The sequence below is a fragment of the Pinus tabuliformis genome, chromosome 2_2 (assembly GCF_031772625.1).
Source record: "Pinus tabuliformis cultivar Carrire ecotype Pingquan chromosome 2_2, CPIR1, whole genome shotgun sequence".
Taxonomy (NCBI): domain Eukaryota; kingdom Viridiplantae; phylum Streptophyta; class Pinopsida; order Pinales; family Pinaceae; genus Pinus; species Pinus tabuliformis.
Window position 1 is genome coordinate 309,098,241 of NC_142300.1, and position 19,012 is coordinate 309,117,252.

Below are 19,012 nucleotides of genomic sequence, written 5' to 3' on the forward strand. Positions count from 1 at the left end.
CCTCTAAGAAGAAATTATGTAATCTTTGCCTATCAATCCCTAGGTATGTGTTATGTCATTCCTCCAATTCGCTTTGGTTTTCGCCGATTGATTTCTTGCCATGCATGTCACTTTGTCTCCAAATCTAGCAGGTGTTCGTCCACCTCTTAACTGTTCAGGATCAATGGCCTTGAAGCGAGAAGGATCAAAGGACACTGATGGAAGTGCAACTAGAGCAACGATTAAGCGAGTGTCCTCAAGTCTACCAATTTATGAAGATACCAAGTTAATTCTAGACAAGGAGATCAAGCTGAAATGGCAAGAGGTCAATGATGAATTTATAGGAAAATTTGCAAAATACCTCGAAGACTACCAGGTATACATGAACATCCACAAGTGCAACTTATACCAGATTACATGTAGATACCCTATGTTCCCATGAAAGGACATGATATACTGGATTGTCTCACACACTGATCCTGAGACAATGACCTTAAGTAGTGTCAGCAGGATGAAGATTGCAACCTTCAGGGCACAGGATTATGATGAGATGTATTAGATGTTAGAGCCTGTGACTATCATAGAGACACCCTTCAGCTTACCCATCAATAATTCCGACTCCATAGACATTATGAAGAATTGGGTAAAGGAGTCGACTAGATTTAGGATGACACCTAACTAGATCTACAAGACGAAGATACTGTAGAAGGTGTATCAATACCTGGTCATCTTTTCACGTTGACTATATGACCAAGACAACACAGAAACCTTCCCATAGAGTTGGGTGATTGCACTGGACCAACTGGCCAGAGAGGGAAAACCATGCAACTAGTCCGACATGTTGGTTCATCAGCTGAAGGAACAGGTAAGGAGGGCTCGACAGCCACTCAAAGGCATTCAAGAAGAAATGTACATTTCTACCCACATCTTGGATGCAGTCTGTGCTCGACAGGAGTTCTCAGCCTTGAAGTGAGCATGGTCACCAATGGAGATTTCTATGAACACTTATTGTAAGATGTTGTCTCAATGCAACTTCAGAGGAGTTATCATACCGTTGTCTGATCATTTTGTCACATTGGTTTATAAGATGATATTCGAACGGGATCCACCCTGTATGTCGATGGCAGTAATGGAGGCACTGATAGACATAGCTGATTGGTATGCCTCACCATCTGGCACCTTAATACAGATGTACAATGCAGAGAAGCCTCCACATGTTCTACCAAAGTTTGCCTTGGACATGTTCATCATGCAGGAAGTAACATATCAAATCTCAATAGGATTGATAGGTAGGCTGCACCGGAAGAAGAAGGCATCTTGGCCCACTCTTCCGATGCACATTGGGTTATATGAGATCTAATGTTTCAAGCATGTGGATGTCAACACAGAGCAGATGAATAAGTATCCATTCTACCTTCGAAGTTACAATTCATACGACCCACATTGTCTTTTGAAAGATCATTGCATGAGAGTATAGTTCAACTAGATCCATGGCAAATTTCATTGGGAGAAGGAGGACCCATGGAGATATTGCTACAATTTCTCCACACCCAATGAACAGGTCATCTTCACTGTGGAGTGGTTAGAGAAGCAATGTGAAGTTGCATCCTGGAGAGCACCAAAAGCAACAGCAGTAGTAAAGATGAACATACTAGTGCATGAAAAGGGCAAGAGAAAGATTGTTGATCGCATGGAGGAAGAGCAAAGCTGCAAGTCCAAGAAGATCCACTTGTAGAGAAAGCATCTATGGCTATAGAGATGAAGAGGAAACAATTCGATAAGTGAATCATGCAAAGGTAGAGGGAGAAACAGAGAATGGAGGAAACAGGGAAGGAGTTGCATGCGTTGAAGGAGCAACTCCGAAAGGAACATGAGCTACAAAAATAGGAGAGGGGTGCACATTAGCAATAGGTACAATACGAGGCACAACATGTGCAGATGGATGAAACAATTCCCATACAGGTAGTGGACTCATCATAACAACTCACATCAGTTGAACAGGGTGAGCCATCGCAAGGGCAGGATTTCACTCAGGAGATAGAGCTAGCGCTTGAATGGATGGATACAAACATGGAGCATGTCATGCGAAAAGAGTCAATTTTGCGGACAAAACCGACCTCCCTAGAAACTAAGGCTTTTTTAGTGACAAACAAAACAATCAAGCACTATCTTTCCCTAAATATGCATTTAAAATAAAAGCAACCAGGTGTTTAAGGCTTACCTTTAGTCCAACGCTGTTTGTAGTGGCCAAGCCTCTTCGATTCAAATGAGCTCCTCTCCTTAAAGCCTGCATACTGTCAGGTGGAAAGAGTCGATAGTGCGGACACAAATCAACCTCCCTAGGAGCCTAAGACTCTCTAGTGACAAACAAGACAAACAAGAGCAATCCTTCTCTAAACATGCATTTACTATATGGGAAATCAAGTGTTTAGATCCTACCTGTAATCCAACGCTGTTGTAGCAGTCCAGCTCCGCTGATCTGGATGAGCTCCTCCTTCACTTTGAAACCTGCATACACTAACAATCAAACGATTAAATATCACTTGATAATCTCATAGAATAAAACATGTTTAACACATAGACCAAGGAGTACATGAAACAACTCATAAATAACAAGTTATTGAGAAGAATGGACTCATTTGCATTAATAGGTAACAAAAGGAACAAATACAACCTGAGCCTTGGTGTTGTGCAAGTCCCTCCCAGGGTCCATCAAGAGTTCTCCTTTACTTTGATAAAGCTCACCCACTTCCAAATAGAACAAGCAAAGATGGCAATCTCTCCTCACAAGCTTCTAAATGGGAGTCCTAATTCCTGCAGCATTTACCCTTAGAAATGTATAGCTTCCAACCTCCCCTCCTTCTGGCCCAATGCCTATATTTATAGTGCTCAAGAGGAGGTTAATCAGGTCCACCATCAATGGGATAATCCCCTCTTTGGATGGGATAGCTCCCTTATTGATGGGATAAGTTCCTCTTTGGTAGGGGTACATGAACCATCTGGAGGCGCTCAATACACGTCGAACAACCTTCTAGAATGCTCTAGAAATGACCACAAGTAACTTTTTAAAGATGAAACTTGCGCATTTTGACCTTTACAGGGGGACGCACCTGCCCCTTTACATACAGAGCATCCAAGGACGCAGTTTTTGTGAACATTGGGTGCGTACCTGCAGGTAAGGTTGAGAGAACCTGCGTACCCAGAGATAAATACATTTATAAAGACTTTCTCTCTTTTTGGAGTTTGACATGGAGAGCAGGGGCATAAGACTTGCCTAAGAGGATAGCATGACTGTTGATAGAGCCATACTAACTGTAAATAGTCATGGTGACATTTTTTAGTGTAACAGATTGCCCCCTAAAGTGCGAAGCCTGTAATAGATTAGGGTTTTGTAAATCTAGGAAGGGTGAAGCGCTTTATCATTTCAAGGATTATCTCGTGGAGAGCCTGGTCAAAACCTGCAATTTTCAACACAAAATACATGTATAAGATTATATCATCACTGAGGTAGGCATTCCCATACTCAGATCAAAACTTTAACTAACTGACTAACTACTCTGATACAGGAATGATCTTGTAGTACATCATAATCATAGACTTTTGTAGACACAGTATGGGCGCAGCCATCTGTTTATGATTAGTCTACTTAGATAATGAATACAAAACTCCTTGCAGCCTGGATGGTGGAAACTAGATCCAGGGTCTTCATTTCTACTTCCCGAATTGGTACGATTCTATCCATGCGAATAAATGAGTTGATGTCGAACATGGTAGAAACCACTTAATTACCAGTCAATGATGTAAACTGTTAACAAGCGTGAGAGAGACCACCAGTGATGTCAATGGTTCTCAAAGTACCCAGTACAATCCATGAAATGTGAATGAATGGGTTGATGTCGAACACGTCACGGAGTCCTTTGATCGAAAGTCAATGATGTAAACTGTCGACAAAGGTGAGAAACCTGCCTTTGATGCATGCAGACTTCAAGGTACTGACGATTTCTAAGTCATCTCTCTAGATAATGTGCTGATGTCGATAGAAAGCGACCCGTTGTAGGCAAGCCCACAACACGAAATCATTTGTTCAAGTTGAAGAAATGTTGCTGTAAGGACTGACTCAGGGATGGTCAAATGGATGACAAGTATTTTGCAGATGAAAGTTTTGCTTGCAGACCTCTTGAACACATAACGACACGACAGATGGCTTGGTGATGAATGACTCAAAGTTAATCCCCGGAACCCGGCTGAAGTCTTTCAAAGTGGTTTGATTAACTGTGAGGTAAAGGATTTCCCAACCCAGGTGAATGAAAAGTGTCGTGTTCAAGAGTGGTAATAAAGTTTCTTCTGAGACAAAAGGTAACAAATAGGCTCATTCTTCTCTCTTTTCCCCCACCATTTCTAGCAAGTACCTCTTTATTTTTAACAAGCTTGAGGAGGATAACATATGCTTGATTATAAGCTCATCCTTCGGATGAGTCCAACCTAGCTTTGATTCGAACCCTAGGAAGGAGTGGTTCGTTCCTGTTTGTAATTGAACAGGTCCTTTACTGTGAAATTTTAACGAGCCCAGTATAGGAGAAACTCGGCGTTTTTCAATTTTAGAGAGTCTGAAAAACTTAAGAAGACTCCAAGTTGAACTTTTTCGTAGATTTGTGTCCCTCAAGCCCGAAAAAGTATAAAATCATACCTGAGAGAACCGCTTGATCTTGCGACCAAGGAGTAATTTCATGATTAGTGCCTTTGACCTGAAAAGTAAAAAGCGATCAAGGACACGTCATTTTATTTCCAGTATCGAATTTGAAACGACAAAAATCCGACAATCTTTTCTTGTTTTTACGGTCAGAAAAGGGCTATAAGAGGACCGTCTTTTAATTCCATTTTAACGAGTGTAAAAGAAATGCTCGGCGATCTTTTCATGTTTTAGGAGTCATAAAAGGGCTTAAAAGATGACTCTGAGGTTTCACTTTTTCGTAAATTTTAACGAGTTCGAAAAAGGGATAAAAATGTACTCATGGTTTTCACTTTTTCATAAGTTTTAATGAGTTCGAAAAAATGATAAAAATGTACTCATATGGCCAACTTTCAATTTAATTTACGAGCAGGAAAAGACGGAAAGAACTCGGCATTTTCATTTGTTTTACAAGAATGAAAAATAGCAAAATAATCTCGGTATTTTCATGAGTTTAACGAGTCTTGAAAATAACTAAAATTGACTCGAGATAGGTTTCATTTTTACAAAAGCTTGAAACAGACAAAAACTATGCTTCAAAGTAGTTTCATTTTTTCACAAGCTTGAAACAAAGAGAAAACTGTGCTTGATGCCCCCTAAGCATAACTGCTAGAGCGCATGCCCCCCAGCTTCATTTCATTCAACCAGTTGGATGAAATGAAGGTTGAGTTACGAGATCATGGAAAGACTTGACCTAAAACTATAAGAAAATTATGCAAAAACTGAAATAACTAACCTAAATATACAACTTAACATTTATGAGGTCTAGTCAAACTCTCAACTCAATTAGAGGAGGATTTGTTTCATTTTTTAACGAGCTTGACACAGGAAAAGAACTATGCTCGGATTCGGTTTCATGTTTACGCAAGCTTGAAACGAAAAACTATGCTTGTTATAAGTTCACATGCCCCCGGCATAATGACGCAAAACGAGGTACATGCCCCCCAAGCTTCATTGCATTCAATGAGGTGGATGGAATGAAGCTTTACTTTCAAGATCTTGGAAAGCCTTGTGGGAGTTGCTTCATTTTTTAGTGAGGTTGACACAGGAAAAGAACTATCCTCAAAACCCTTGTTTCATTTTTTAAACGAGCTTGACACAGGATAAGGAACTATGCTCATAACTACACTCTACAATCTACCTAACAAAAACTCTACTCTAAAAACCTTGATTCATTTTTTAACGAGCTTGGCACAAGACAAGGAACTATGCTCTAAAATCCTTGATTCATTTTTTAATGAGCTTGACACAAGACAAGGAACTATGCTCATGACTACTCTCTACAATCTACCTACTTAACCTACCCTTGTTTCATTTTTTAACGAGCTTGACACAAGACAAGGAACTATGCTCAAAAAGTTCGCATGCCCCCAGGATAATGATGCGAAGCGAGGTACATGCCCCCCAGGCTTCATTGCATTCAACCAGATGGATGGAATGAAGGTTTACTTTCAATATTTAACTTGAAAAGGGAGTTGTTTCATTTTTAAGGAGGTTGACACAAGAAAAGAACTATCCTCATACCTGATTCATTTTTTAACGAGGTCGACACAGTAAAAGGAACTTTCCTCGTCACACTGATTCATTTTTTAACGAGGTTGACACAGTAAAAGGAACTTTCCTCGCAACTCCTTGTTTCATTTTTTAATGAGCTTGACACAAGACAAGGAACTATGCTCATGACTTCCAGTTTCATTTTTTAATGAGGTTGAGACTAGAAGAAACTATCCTCACGCCTGATTCATTTTTTAACGAGGTTGACTCAGTAACAGGAACTATCCTCTAACCTGATTCATTTTTTAACGAGGTTGACACAGTAAAAGGAACTATCCTCTAACCCTACTTGCTACAATCTACCTACATATCCTAAAATCTACCTGATTCATTTTTTAATGAGGTTGACTCAGTAAAAGAACTATCCTCATACTAGCCTGTTTCATTTTTTAACGAGGTTGATACAGGAAAAAACTATCCTCGTCCCTGATTCATTTTTTAATGAGGTTGACTCAGTAAAAAGAACTATCCTCTGACCAACTGATTCATTTTTTAACGAGGTTGACACAGTAAAAGGAACTTTCCTCGTACACACTGATTCATTTTTTAACGAGGTTGACTCTGTAAAATGAACTTTCCTCACACACACTGTTTCATTTTTTAATGAGGTTGACACAGTAAAAGGAACTTTCCTCACAACTCCTTGTTTCATTTTTTAATGAGCTTGACACAAGACAAGGAACTATGCTCATGACTTCCAGTTTCATTTTTTAATGAGGTTGAGACTAGAAGAAACTATCCTCACACACACTGATCATGGCTTCCAACTGGAAGAAAGACATGTCAATGGACACACCTTGATCATGGCTTCCAAAAGGTCTTCATCAGAAGGAAGAACACTTCTCTGGAAGGAACACATGTCAAGGGACTCAAAAGGGATAAGAACATCGTGTTCAAATAATCCCATAGAGTTTTCCATGTCAATTACCGGATCTAAATCAACAGTGAGAGGCTCACTTACATCGGTAACTGAAAACATGGGACCAGTTGCCACATAATTAACCCGTGGCAGGGTAGATACCACTTTAGAATCAGGAAAATTTAGGGGGGTCATATTATTGGTAGTTGAAACAAGACTAGGGAACGAAAGCTGGTCTACAGTCACAATACTGCCATTGTGAGGGAAAGACATCACGCGAAAGAGTGTCGATACGACAGCTTTCATTGCATAAACATAGTCTCGCCCAAGGAGTAAATTGAAATCCAAGGGACCTCGAACTACCATAAGATCAATACAGACAGTTTTACCTTCCAAGGTAATAGAAAACTTAGGAAGGATCCCTAAAGGTTCACTAATGGTTCTGTTAAAAGCTTTCAGATTCTGCGTAATAGGCGCAAGCTGAGGGGAACCCAAAGCTTTCCAAACAGTTGAGGATAAAATACTAACAGAAGCACCTTCATCTACCTGAGTACGATGTATGTCCCTACCACCAGCCTTGACAATGATTTGGAAAGGGATGGAGGAAGGAAGACGAGGTTCTGTCAGTCTATTCCAATCAAAGGAAAAGACCTCAGTACTTGGAGGGGGTTCTGTAGAAACAGGTGAAATGCCCCCCGGCATGGAAGAATCTGATGTAACAAGAAGAACCTAAGCGGTATGAAGTTCACTCTCTAAAGGGAAAGTGGGATCGACCGAATGTGAAATTGAATCGATCACTTGATCAACTAATGGATCATCAACCTGAGTGACATGAGTTTCACTCTCCAATGGAAGAGTGTGATCGACTCTACTTGAAATTAGATCAATCACTCCGTCAGTTGACGGTAGGTTGGGAGAAAGTTTACGGTAACCAGTTGGAAATTCTTGCTGTGGAACAGTAAATTTTTCCAACAATGTTGAGGCTTCATCCATGTGAGGGCAAATGTGAGTTTGATGACTCCCTTTGCATAACTTACAAGGAAACCTAACTTTACCCTTTTTCCCAGGAACCTGACTATCACTGGTTGATGGATCAATGGAAAGTTGATGAGATTTTTCTGACCATACTTCCAAGACCTTTGGAATACCAGGACAATTGACAAGGAAGTGGTCACCCTTACAAAGCCTGCAAGGGTATTTGCGTTTACGGTGCATGTCGGAGTTTTCCTCAACACCACTAACACTTACAGCCATGGTTGGTTGGTTGACTTCTTTCTTATCTTGCTTCTTCTTCTTCTTCTTCTTCTTCCCTTTCTTCTTCTTCTGAGCCACCTGGTTACTAGCATCAAGGCTTTTACTAGGCGAAGAGGAAGAAATGGAAGAAGAAAAATTAGGCGAAGAAGGTAAAGGGTCAACAAAAGGTTGGTGATGTTGAGATGGTGAACTCTGTTGAGGTGAAGCATCCGGTTGAGGTGGAACAATTGGAGTACTTTGGGCCAATGAAGTTGAAAATAACCATATCGGTAAACCTATTGTAAATCCAGGTAATGACAAAGTAGCCATATAAGGAGGACCAACATTTCCAAAGTAAGGAAAAGTACTAGGATTCTCGTTATGAGGGGTTCCTAGGTTGGTAAATTCCGGAACATTTGCCATTATATTCAACTTCAGTGAATTTTATTAACAATTTAAAACTAAAATTAACAATTCACAATTCACACCTAACAATTAAAATTCACAATTCACACCTATGGTCTCTAAAAGTAAAAACAAACAAATTAACACGCGCTATCAAATCTAGGAGTCAAACCATACACAAACAGTAACCTCCGGACCGAAAACACTAGTTGGTGATGAAGCCCAACATCGTCGAATTTAGTACAGAAGTGGCGGGTGGAACAGTTACCCCGGCAACCTGCTTAATGAATAGACTGGACCAAGTTCCTCCACTTTAACCGTCTCGAGTGAAGTGAACCCCCCAGAAAATCCAAGTGAGTCTAGCCGACGTCCGCTCCAGGTACAGTGGGATCTTCCCTCCACCGTCACCTTGGGTAGAACCCTAAATATAATGGTCACTAAGGTCACCAACAGCAACAAATGCACCTGGGGGAATAGTCTACACTCCGACAGCACGCAAGGGCAGAGTATCAAGCTCAATCCCCTTGCCGGCTCCTTGACAATAATCCAAGGTTTACCGACAAGTGACCCCTGGCTCCTCGACAATGGTTAATCTGAGGTTTACCGTTTGTAATACGTGCATGTCTGGCGTCGTTCCCAATGAGGGAGGATTGATCCCCTCACTGGTTCGGACACGAGCTCGTGCTTCTCCTTTAAGAGGAGCTTTCCCAGAGTATAAATGTAACAGTTGGATTTATCCTACCACAAGATGAGCTACTTGTTTGGTTTTGCTGTCTTGGAGAGTTAATTACTCTCCTACTCCAAGACACTAGCCTAAGCTATGTTGGTGTTTCAGAGCCCTAGAAATGTAAAAATTACTAGATGAATTTTAATTAAGCGCTGTGTTATTAAGGCTGTTATTACTCAAAGGGGTAAATGGATATGAAACCAATGGTGTTATGACCCGACTCAACTGAATGCAATTGAATATGATAATGTGATCTTTTCAATTCGATGAATCCTAACTAAAGTAAGGAGAGAGTTTCCATTCACTTCCAACAATGCAAAAAATTGATCACTAAGAGAAAATATAACAAATTCTCTAATGCACTAATTTTATCAAGAAAAACTAATGCAAATCAATTCCAAACCATTTTTTTTATTTTTGTGTAAATTCAAATCAAAGAAAACTGATCTAAATCTACGATTGATTTTTCAGAATGTAAACTATGCAATTGTAATCTATGCATAATTCACTTGAAAAGTATGCAAATGTAATCTATGCACATTTTTCATTCATATTCTGAAAATGAGAATTCTAATTATGCAAATGTGATCTATGCAAGAGAATTCTTAGACACAAGATGATTCTAATGTAATCTAAGAACCAATCAAGTGCAAGTTGAGAAAATTGGGTGCGAGTTCCAAAGATCAAAAAATAAGAACACTCAAAGGCGATTAACACTCATACACAATTTAGCCCCCCCCCCCCCCCCCCCCGACGAATGAGGGGGAAATTTTTTTGCAAAAAAAAAAGCAAAAAGATAAAAAATTGTGAAAAGACTGAGACAAACCTCCAAGTAATGACCAAAGGAAAACAAATCAAGAATTTCTCAAAAAAGAGACTCAAAACACCCAATTGATGAAAGCTTAAAGTAGGAATGCCAATGAAACAAGCCTAGGTGAAGATTAATGGCAGATAACCAGTGGATCTGGGCAGAAAAAACAAAGTAAAAACTAAATCTAAAAGAGCAAAAAACAAAAAATGGAATTTTCTTAAATTTTAGCAGGGGACGCAGGCAACTCGTTAAGACAGGTGCGGGCCCGCTCTGTGCACACAGCGACAGTGCTTCCAGGGACGCACTGTGCAATACTCAGAGGGTGCGTCCTACTGGAAAATTCAAGAAAAACTAAATTGAATCTAACCCTAAGCTAACCCACCCAAAAACAAAGTCACAGAGCCAAAAAACCAGAAAATAAATGACTTTTCTCAGAGCAAAGTTACATACAAAGGAAAAGACTTTCACATCAATGGATTCCCCAGTGGAGTCGCCAATTTGTCAGGCGGAAAGAGTCAATAGTGCGGACACAAATCAACCTCCCTAGGAGCCTAAGACTCTCTAGTGACAAACAAGACAAACAAGAGCAATCCTTCTCTAAACATGCATTTACTATATGGGAAATCAAGTGTTTAGATCCTACCTATAATCCAACGCTGTTGTAGCAGTCCAGCTCCGCTGATCCGGATGAGCTCCTCCTTCACTTTGAAACCTGCATACTCTAACAATCAAACGATTAAATAGCACTTGATAATCTCATAGAATAAAACATATTTAACACATAGACCAAGGAGTACATGAAACAACTCATAAATAACAAGTTATTGAGAAGAATGGACTCATTTGCATTAATAGGTAACAAAAGGAACAAATACAACCTGAGCCTTGGTGTTGAGCAAGTCCCTCCCAGGGTCCATCAAGAGTTCTCCTTTACTTTGACAAAGCTCACCCACTTCCAAATAGAACAAGCAAAGATGACAATCTCTCCTCACAAGCTTCTAAATGGGAGTCCTAATTCCTACAGCATTTACCCTTAGAAATGTATAGCTTCCAACCTCCCCTCCTTCTGGCCCAATGCCTATATTTATAGTGCTCAAGAGGAGGTTAATCAGGTCCACCATCAATGGGATAATCCCCTCTTTGGATGGGATAGCTCCCTTATTGATGGGATAAGTTCCTCTTTGGTAGGGGTACATGAACCATCTGGAGGCGCTCAATACACGTCGAACAACCTTCTAGAATGCTCTAGAAATGACCACAAGTAACTTTTTAAAGATGAAACTTGCGCATTTTGACCTTTACAGGGGGACGCACCTGCCCCTTTACATACTGAGCGTCCAAGGACGCAGTTTTTGTGAACATTGGGTGCGTACCCGCAGGTAAGGTTGAGAGAGCCTGCGTACCCAGAGATAAATACATTTATAAAGACTTTCTCTCTTTTTGGAGTTTGACATGGAGAGCAGAGGCATAAGACTTGCCTAAGAGGATAGCATGATTGTTGATAGAGCCATACTAACTGTAAATAGTCATGGTGACATTTTTTAGTGTAACACATACACAAACAAGCAAACGATTACATAGCACCTGAATAACTCATATAATAAAACATATTCATCATAAAGACCAAGGAGTTTATGAAACAAATTATATATAACAACTTGTTGAGAAAAATGAACTTAATTGTATTAATTGGAAACAAAAGAAACCTTACAACCAATTCCTTGGTGTTGTGCAGGTCCCTCCCAGGGTCCAGCAAGAGTTCTCCTCTACTTTGATCAGCTCACCCACTTCCAAATGAAGCTAAGAAAGGAATGTGATCTCTCCTCTCAAGCTCTATAATGGAGTCCTAATTTCAGCAGCATCTACCCTTAGGAATGTTCAGCTTTCAACCTCCTTTGCCTCTGGCCCAATGTCTGTATTTATAATGCTTTGGAGGAAGTTAAACAGGTCCACCATCAATGGGATAAGCCCATCTTTCAAAGGGATATCTCCCCTCTTCATGGGATAAGTTCCTCTTTCATTGGGATGCATGAACCATCTGGAGGCGCTCAATCCACGTCAAACCATCTTCTAGAATGCTCTAGAATCGACCGCAAGTAAGTTTTTTGAAGTAAAACTTGCGCCTTTTGACTTTTACAGGGGTACGCACCCACCCCTTTACAAAAAGAGCGTACAAGTACGCAGGTATTATGTACTTGAGGTGCGTGCCCGCAGGTAAGAGTAAGAGAAAGTGCGGAACCAGAGTTATATTGATTTTTTAAAGGATTTCTCTCTTTTTTGGAGTTTGACATGAGGAGCAGAGGTATAAGACTTGCCAAGGAGGATAGTATGGTTATTGATGGAGCCATACTGAATGCAAATAGTCATGGTGACAAATTTTAGTGTAACAGATTGCCCCCTAAAGTGCGAGGTCTGTAGTAGATCAGGGTTTTATATCATCTAGGAAGGGTGAAGCACTTTATCATTTCGAGGATTATCTTGTGGAGAGCCCAGTCGGAACCTGCAAATATTCAACACAAAATACATATATGAGATCATATCATCGCTGAGGTAGGCATTCCCATACTCAGATCAAAAACTTAACTAACAAACTAACTACTGCTCTGATATAGGAATGATTTTGCAATACATCATAATCATAGACACATGTAGACACAGTATGGACGCAGCCATCTGTTTATAATTAGTCTACTGTATAATGAATACAAAACTCTTCGCAGCCTAGATGGCAGAAACTAGATCCAGGGTCTTCATTTCTGCTTCCCGAAATAGTACGATTCTATCCATGCGAATAAATGAGTTGATGTCAAACATGGTAGAAACCACTTGATTACCAGTCAATGATGTAAACTGGTAACAAGTGTGAGAGAGACCACCAGTGATGTTAATGGTTCTCAAAGTACCCAGTACAATCCATGAGATGTGAGTAGATGTGTTGATGTCGAACATGTCACGGAACCCTTCGATCGAAAGTTAATGATGTAAACTGTCGTCAAAGGCAAGAAACCTGCCATTGAGGCATGCAGATTTCAAGGTACTGATGATTCCTAGATCATCTTTCTAGATAATGTGCTGATGTCGATAGAAAGCGATCCGTCGTAGGCAAGCCCACAACACGAAATCATAGATCAAGTTGAAGAAATTTAGTTGCAAGGACTGACTCAGGGATGGTCAAGATGGATGACAGATATTTTGCAGATGAATGGCTTATTGGCAGTGACCTGTTGAACACATAATGACACAACAGATGGCTTGGTGACAATTGACCCAAAGTTAATACCCAAAAACCGGCTGAAGACTTTCAATGTGGTTTGATCAACTGTTAGGCAAAGGATTTCCCAACCCAGGTGAATAAAAGTGTCGTGTTCAAGAGGGGTTGCAAAGTATGACAAACAGACTCATTTTTCTCTCTTTTCCCCCACCATTTCTAGCAAGTACCTCTTTATTTTTGACAAGCTTGAGGAGGATAACATTTGCTTGATTATAAGCTCATCCTTCGGATGAGTCCAACTTAGTTTAAATTCGAACCCTAAGAAGGAGTGGTTCGTTCCTGTTTGTAATTGAACAGGTCCTTTACTGTGAAATTTTAATGAGTCCAGTATAGGAGAAACTCGGCGTTTTTCAATTTTAGAGAGTCTGAAAAAACTTAAGAAGACTCCAGGGTTGACCTTTTTCGTAAATTTGTGTCTCCCAAGCCCGAAAAAGTATAAAATAATACTTGAGAGAACCGCTTGATATTTTACGACCAAGGAGTACTTTTCGTTATTAGTGTCACTGATCCGAAAAAGTAAAAAAGCGATCAACGACACGTCGTTTTATAACCAATATCGAATTCGAAACGACAAAAATCTGGCAATCTTTTCATGTTTTTACGGTCGGAAAAGAGCTGTAAGTGGATCGTCTTTTAATTCCATTTTAACGAGTGTAAAATAAACGCTCGGCAATCTTTTCATATTTTAGGAGTCATAAAAGGGCTTAAAGATGACTCTAAGGTTTCACTTTTTGTAAGTTTTAACGAGTTCGAAAAAATGATAAAAATGTACTCATGGCCGACTTTCAATTTAATTTACGAGCAGGAAAAGACGGAAAGAACTCAACATTTTCATTTTTTAAGGAGGTTGACACAAGAAAAGAACTATCCTCATACCTGATTCATTTTTTAACGAGGTTGGCTCAGTAACAGGAACTTTCCTCTGACACCCTGTCTCATTTTTTAACGAGGTTGAAACAAGAAAAGAACTGTCCTCAGACTCACCGATTCATTTTTTAACGAGGTTGATACCGGAACAAAACTATCCTCACGGACACCTGTTTCATTTTTTAACGAGGTTGGTACAGGAAAAGAAACTATCCTCGTGGCAGCCTGTTTCATTTTTTAACGAGGTTGATACAGGAAAAAACTATCCTCGCACTCATTGATCATGGCTTCCAACTGGAAGAAAGACATGTCAATGGACACACCTTGATCATGGCTTCCAAGAGGTCTTCATCAGAAGGAAGAATAGTTCTCTGGAAGGAACACATGTCCAGGGACTCAAAAGGGATATGAACATCGTGTTCAAGTAATCCCATAGAGTTTTCCATGTCAATTACCAGATCTAAATTAAAGGAAGATGAGAAAATAGTGAGAGGCTCACTTACATCGGTAACTGAAAACATGGGACCAGTTGCCACATAATTAACCCGTGGTGGGGTAGATACCAATTTAGAATCAGGAACATTTAGGGTTGTCATATTATTGGTAGTTGAAAGAAGACTAGGGAGCAAAAGCTGGTCTACAGTCACAATATTTCCATTGTGAGGGAAAGACATCACGCGAAAGAGTGTCGATACGACAGCTTTCATTGCATAAACATAGTCTCGCCCAAGGAGTAAATTGAAATCCAAGGGACCTTGAACTACCATAAGATCAATACAGACAGTTTTACCTTCCAAGGTAATAGAAAACTTAGGAAGGATCCCTAAAGGTTCACTAATGGTTCTGTTAAAAGCTTTCAGATTCTACGTAATAGGTACAAGCTGAGAGGAACCCAAATCTTTCCAATCAGTTGAGGATAAAATACTAACAGAAGCACCTTCATCTACCTGTGTGTGGCGTATGTCCCTACCACCAACCTTGACAATGATTTGGAAAGGGATGGAGGAAGGAAGACGAGGTTCTGTCAGTCTATTCCAATCAAAGGAAAAGACCTCAGTACTTGGAGGGGGTTCTGTAGAAATAGGTGAAATGCCGCCCGGCATAGAAGAATCTGATGTAACAAGAAGAACCTGAGCGGTATGAAGTTCACTCTCTAAAGGGAAAGTGGGATCGACCGAATGTGAAATTGAATCTACCACTTGATCAACTAATGGATCATCAACCTGAGTGATATGAGTTTCACTCTCCAATGGAAGAGTGTGATCGACTGTACTTGAAACTAGAAAATCACTCCATCAGCTGACGGTAGGTTGGGAGAAAGTTTACGGTAACCAATTGGAAATTCTTGCTGTGGAACAGTAAGGTTTTCCAACAATTTCGAGGCTTCATCCATGTGAGGGCAAATGTGAGTTTGATGACTCCCTTTGCATAACTTACAAGGAAACCTAACTTTACCCTTTTTCCCGGGAACCTGACTACCACTAGTTGATGGATCAATGGAAAGTTGATGAGATTTTTCTGACCATACTTCCAAGACCTTTGGAATACTAGGAAAATTGACAAGGAAGTGGTCACCCTTACAAAGCCTGCAAGGGTATTTGGTTTTACGATGCATGTTGGAGGTTTCCTCAACACAACTAACACTTACAGCCATGGTTGGTTGGTTGACTTCTTTCTTATCTTGCTTCTTCTTCTTCTTTTTCTTCTTCCCTTTCTTCTTCTTCTTAGACACCTGGTTACTAGCATAAAGGCTTTTACCAAGCGAAGAGGAAGAAATGGAGGAGGAAAAATTAGGCGAAGAAGGTAAAGGGTCAACAGAAGGTTGGTGATGTTGAGATGGTGAACTCTGTTGAGGTGAAGCATTCGGTTGAGGTTGAACAATTGGAGTATTTGGGGCCAACGAAGTTGAAAATAACCATATTGGTAAACCTATTGTAAATCCAGGTAATGACAAAGTAGCCATATAAGGAGGACCAACATTTCCAAAGTAAGGAAAAGTACTAGGATCCTCGTTAAGAGGGGTCCCTAGGTTGGTAAATTCCGGAACAGTTGCCATTATATTCAACTTCAATGAATTTTATTAACAATTTAAAACTAAAATTAACAATTCGCAATTCACACCTAACAATTAAAATTCACAATTCACACCTATGGTCTCTAAAAGTAAAAACAAACAAATTAACACGCACTATCAAATCTAGGAGTCAAACCACACATAAACAGTAACTTTCCGTACTGAAAACACTAGTTGGTGATGAAATCCAACGTCGCAGAGTTCAATACAGAAATGGCGGTTGGAACAGTTACCCCGGCAACCTGCTTAATGAATAGACTGGCACAAGTTTCTCCACTAAACCGTCTCGAGTGAAGAGAACCCCCAAGAAAATCCAAGTGAGTCTAGCCGACGTCTGCTCCAGGTACAGTGGGATCTTCCCACCACTGTCACCTTAGGAAGAATCCTAAAGAATATGGTCACTAAGGTTACCAACCGAAACAAATATACCTGGGGGAACAGTCTACGATCCGATACGCACGCAAGGGCAGAGTAGCAAGCTCAATCCCCTTGAAGGCTCCTTGACATAATCCAAGGTTTACCAACAAGTGACCCTAGGCTCCTCGACAATGGTTAATCCGAGGTTTACCGTTTTTAATACGTGAATATCTGGCGTCATTCCCAATGAGGAAGGATTGATTCCCACACTGGTTCAGACACGATCTCGTGCTTCTCATTTAAGAGGAGCTTTCCCAGAGCATAAATGCAACAATTGGATTTCTTCCTATCGCAAGATACAGCTACTTGTTTGTTTTACTGTCTTGGAGAGTTAACTAAAACCTATTCCAAGACACTAGCCTAAGCTAGATTGGTGGAAAGAGCCCTAAAAATGTAAAAATTACTAGATGAATTTTAATTAAGCGCTGTGTTATTTAGGCTGTTATTACTCAAAGGGGTAAATGGATACGAAACCAATGGTATTATGACCTGACTCAAAACTGAATGCAATCGAATATGATAATGTAATCTTTTCAATTCGATGAATCCTAACTAAAGTAAGGAGAGAGTTTCCATTCACTTCCAACAATGCAAGAAATTGATCACTAAGAGAAAATATAACAAATTCTCTAATGCACTAATTTCATCAAGAAAAACTAATGCAAATCAATTCCAATTTTTTTTTTTTTTTTTTTTTGTGTGTGTTAAAAACAAGAATAAAAATATGTAAATTCAAATCACAGAAAGCTGATCTAAATCTACCATTGATTTTTTTTTTTAGAATGTAAACTATGCAATTGTAATCTATGCACAATTCACTTGAAAAGTATGCAAATGTAATCTATGCACATTTTTCATTCATATTCTGAAAATGAGAATTCTAATTATGCAAATGTGATCTATGCAAGAGAATTCTCAAACACAAGATGATTCTAATGTAATCTAAGAACCAATCAAGTGCAAGTCAAGAAAATTGGGTGAGAGATCCAAAGATCAAAAAATAAAAACACTCAAAGGCAATTAACACTCATACACAATTTAGCCCCCCCCCGGCGAATGAGGGGGAAATTTTTTTGCAAAAACAAAAGCAAAAAGATGCAAAATTGTGAAAATACTGAGACAAACCTCCAAGTAATGACCAAAGGAAATCAAATTAAGAATTTCTCAAAAAAGAGACGCAAAACACCCAATTGATAAAAGCTTAAAACAGGAATGCCAATGGAATTAACCAAGGAAAGTTTCTGACAAGTCACATGCAGCTTTGGGCAGTGGCTAAAAACCTATAAACAAATTCTAAATTGACTAAAAGAGAAAATTTAAAATTTCTCAAAATTTTGACAGGGTACGCAGGCAACCTGTTTACACAGGCGTGTCCCGGCTCTGTGCACAAAGCAAAAGTGCATACAGGTACGCACTGTGATTAACTCAGAGGGTGCGTACCTCTCCCAAAACTATGAAAAATAAAAACTAACTCAAAATTAACTAAATTCACCCAATCCCACAGTCATCAAGTCAAGAACAGAAATGAAAAATTCAGTTTCTCAGGTCAAAGTAAAAACAAGGAAAACAATCAAGTCCCCAGTGGAGTCACCATTTTGTCATGCAGAAAGAGTCAATTTTGCGGACAAAACCGACCTCCCTAGAAACTAAGGCTTTTCTAGTGACAAACAAAACAATCAAGCACTATCTTTCCCTAAATATGCATTTAAAATAAAAGCAACCAAGTGTTTAAGGCTTACCTTTAGTCCAACGCTGTTTGTAGTGGCCAAGCCTCTTCGATCCAGATGAGCTCCTCTCCTTGAAGCCTGCATACACAAACAAGAAAACGATTACATAGCACTTGAATAACTCATATAATAAAACATATTCATCATAAAGACCAAGGAGTTTATGAAACAAATTATATATAACAACTTGTTGAGAAAAATGAACTTAATTGTATTAATTGGAAACAAAAGAAACCTTACAACCAATGCCTTGGTGTTGTGCAGGTCCCTCCCAGGGCCCAGAAAGAGTTCTCCTCTACTTTGATCAACTCACCCACTTCCAAATGAAGCTAAGAAAGGAATGTGATCTCTCCTCTCAA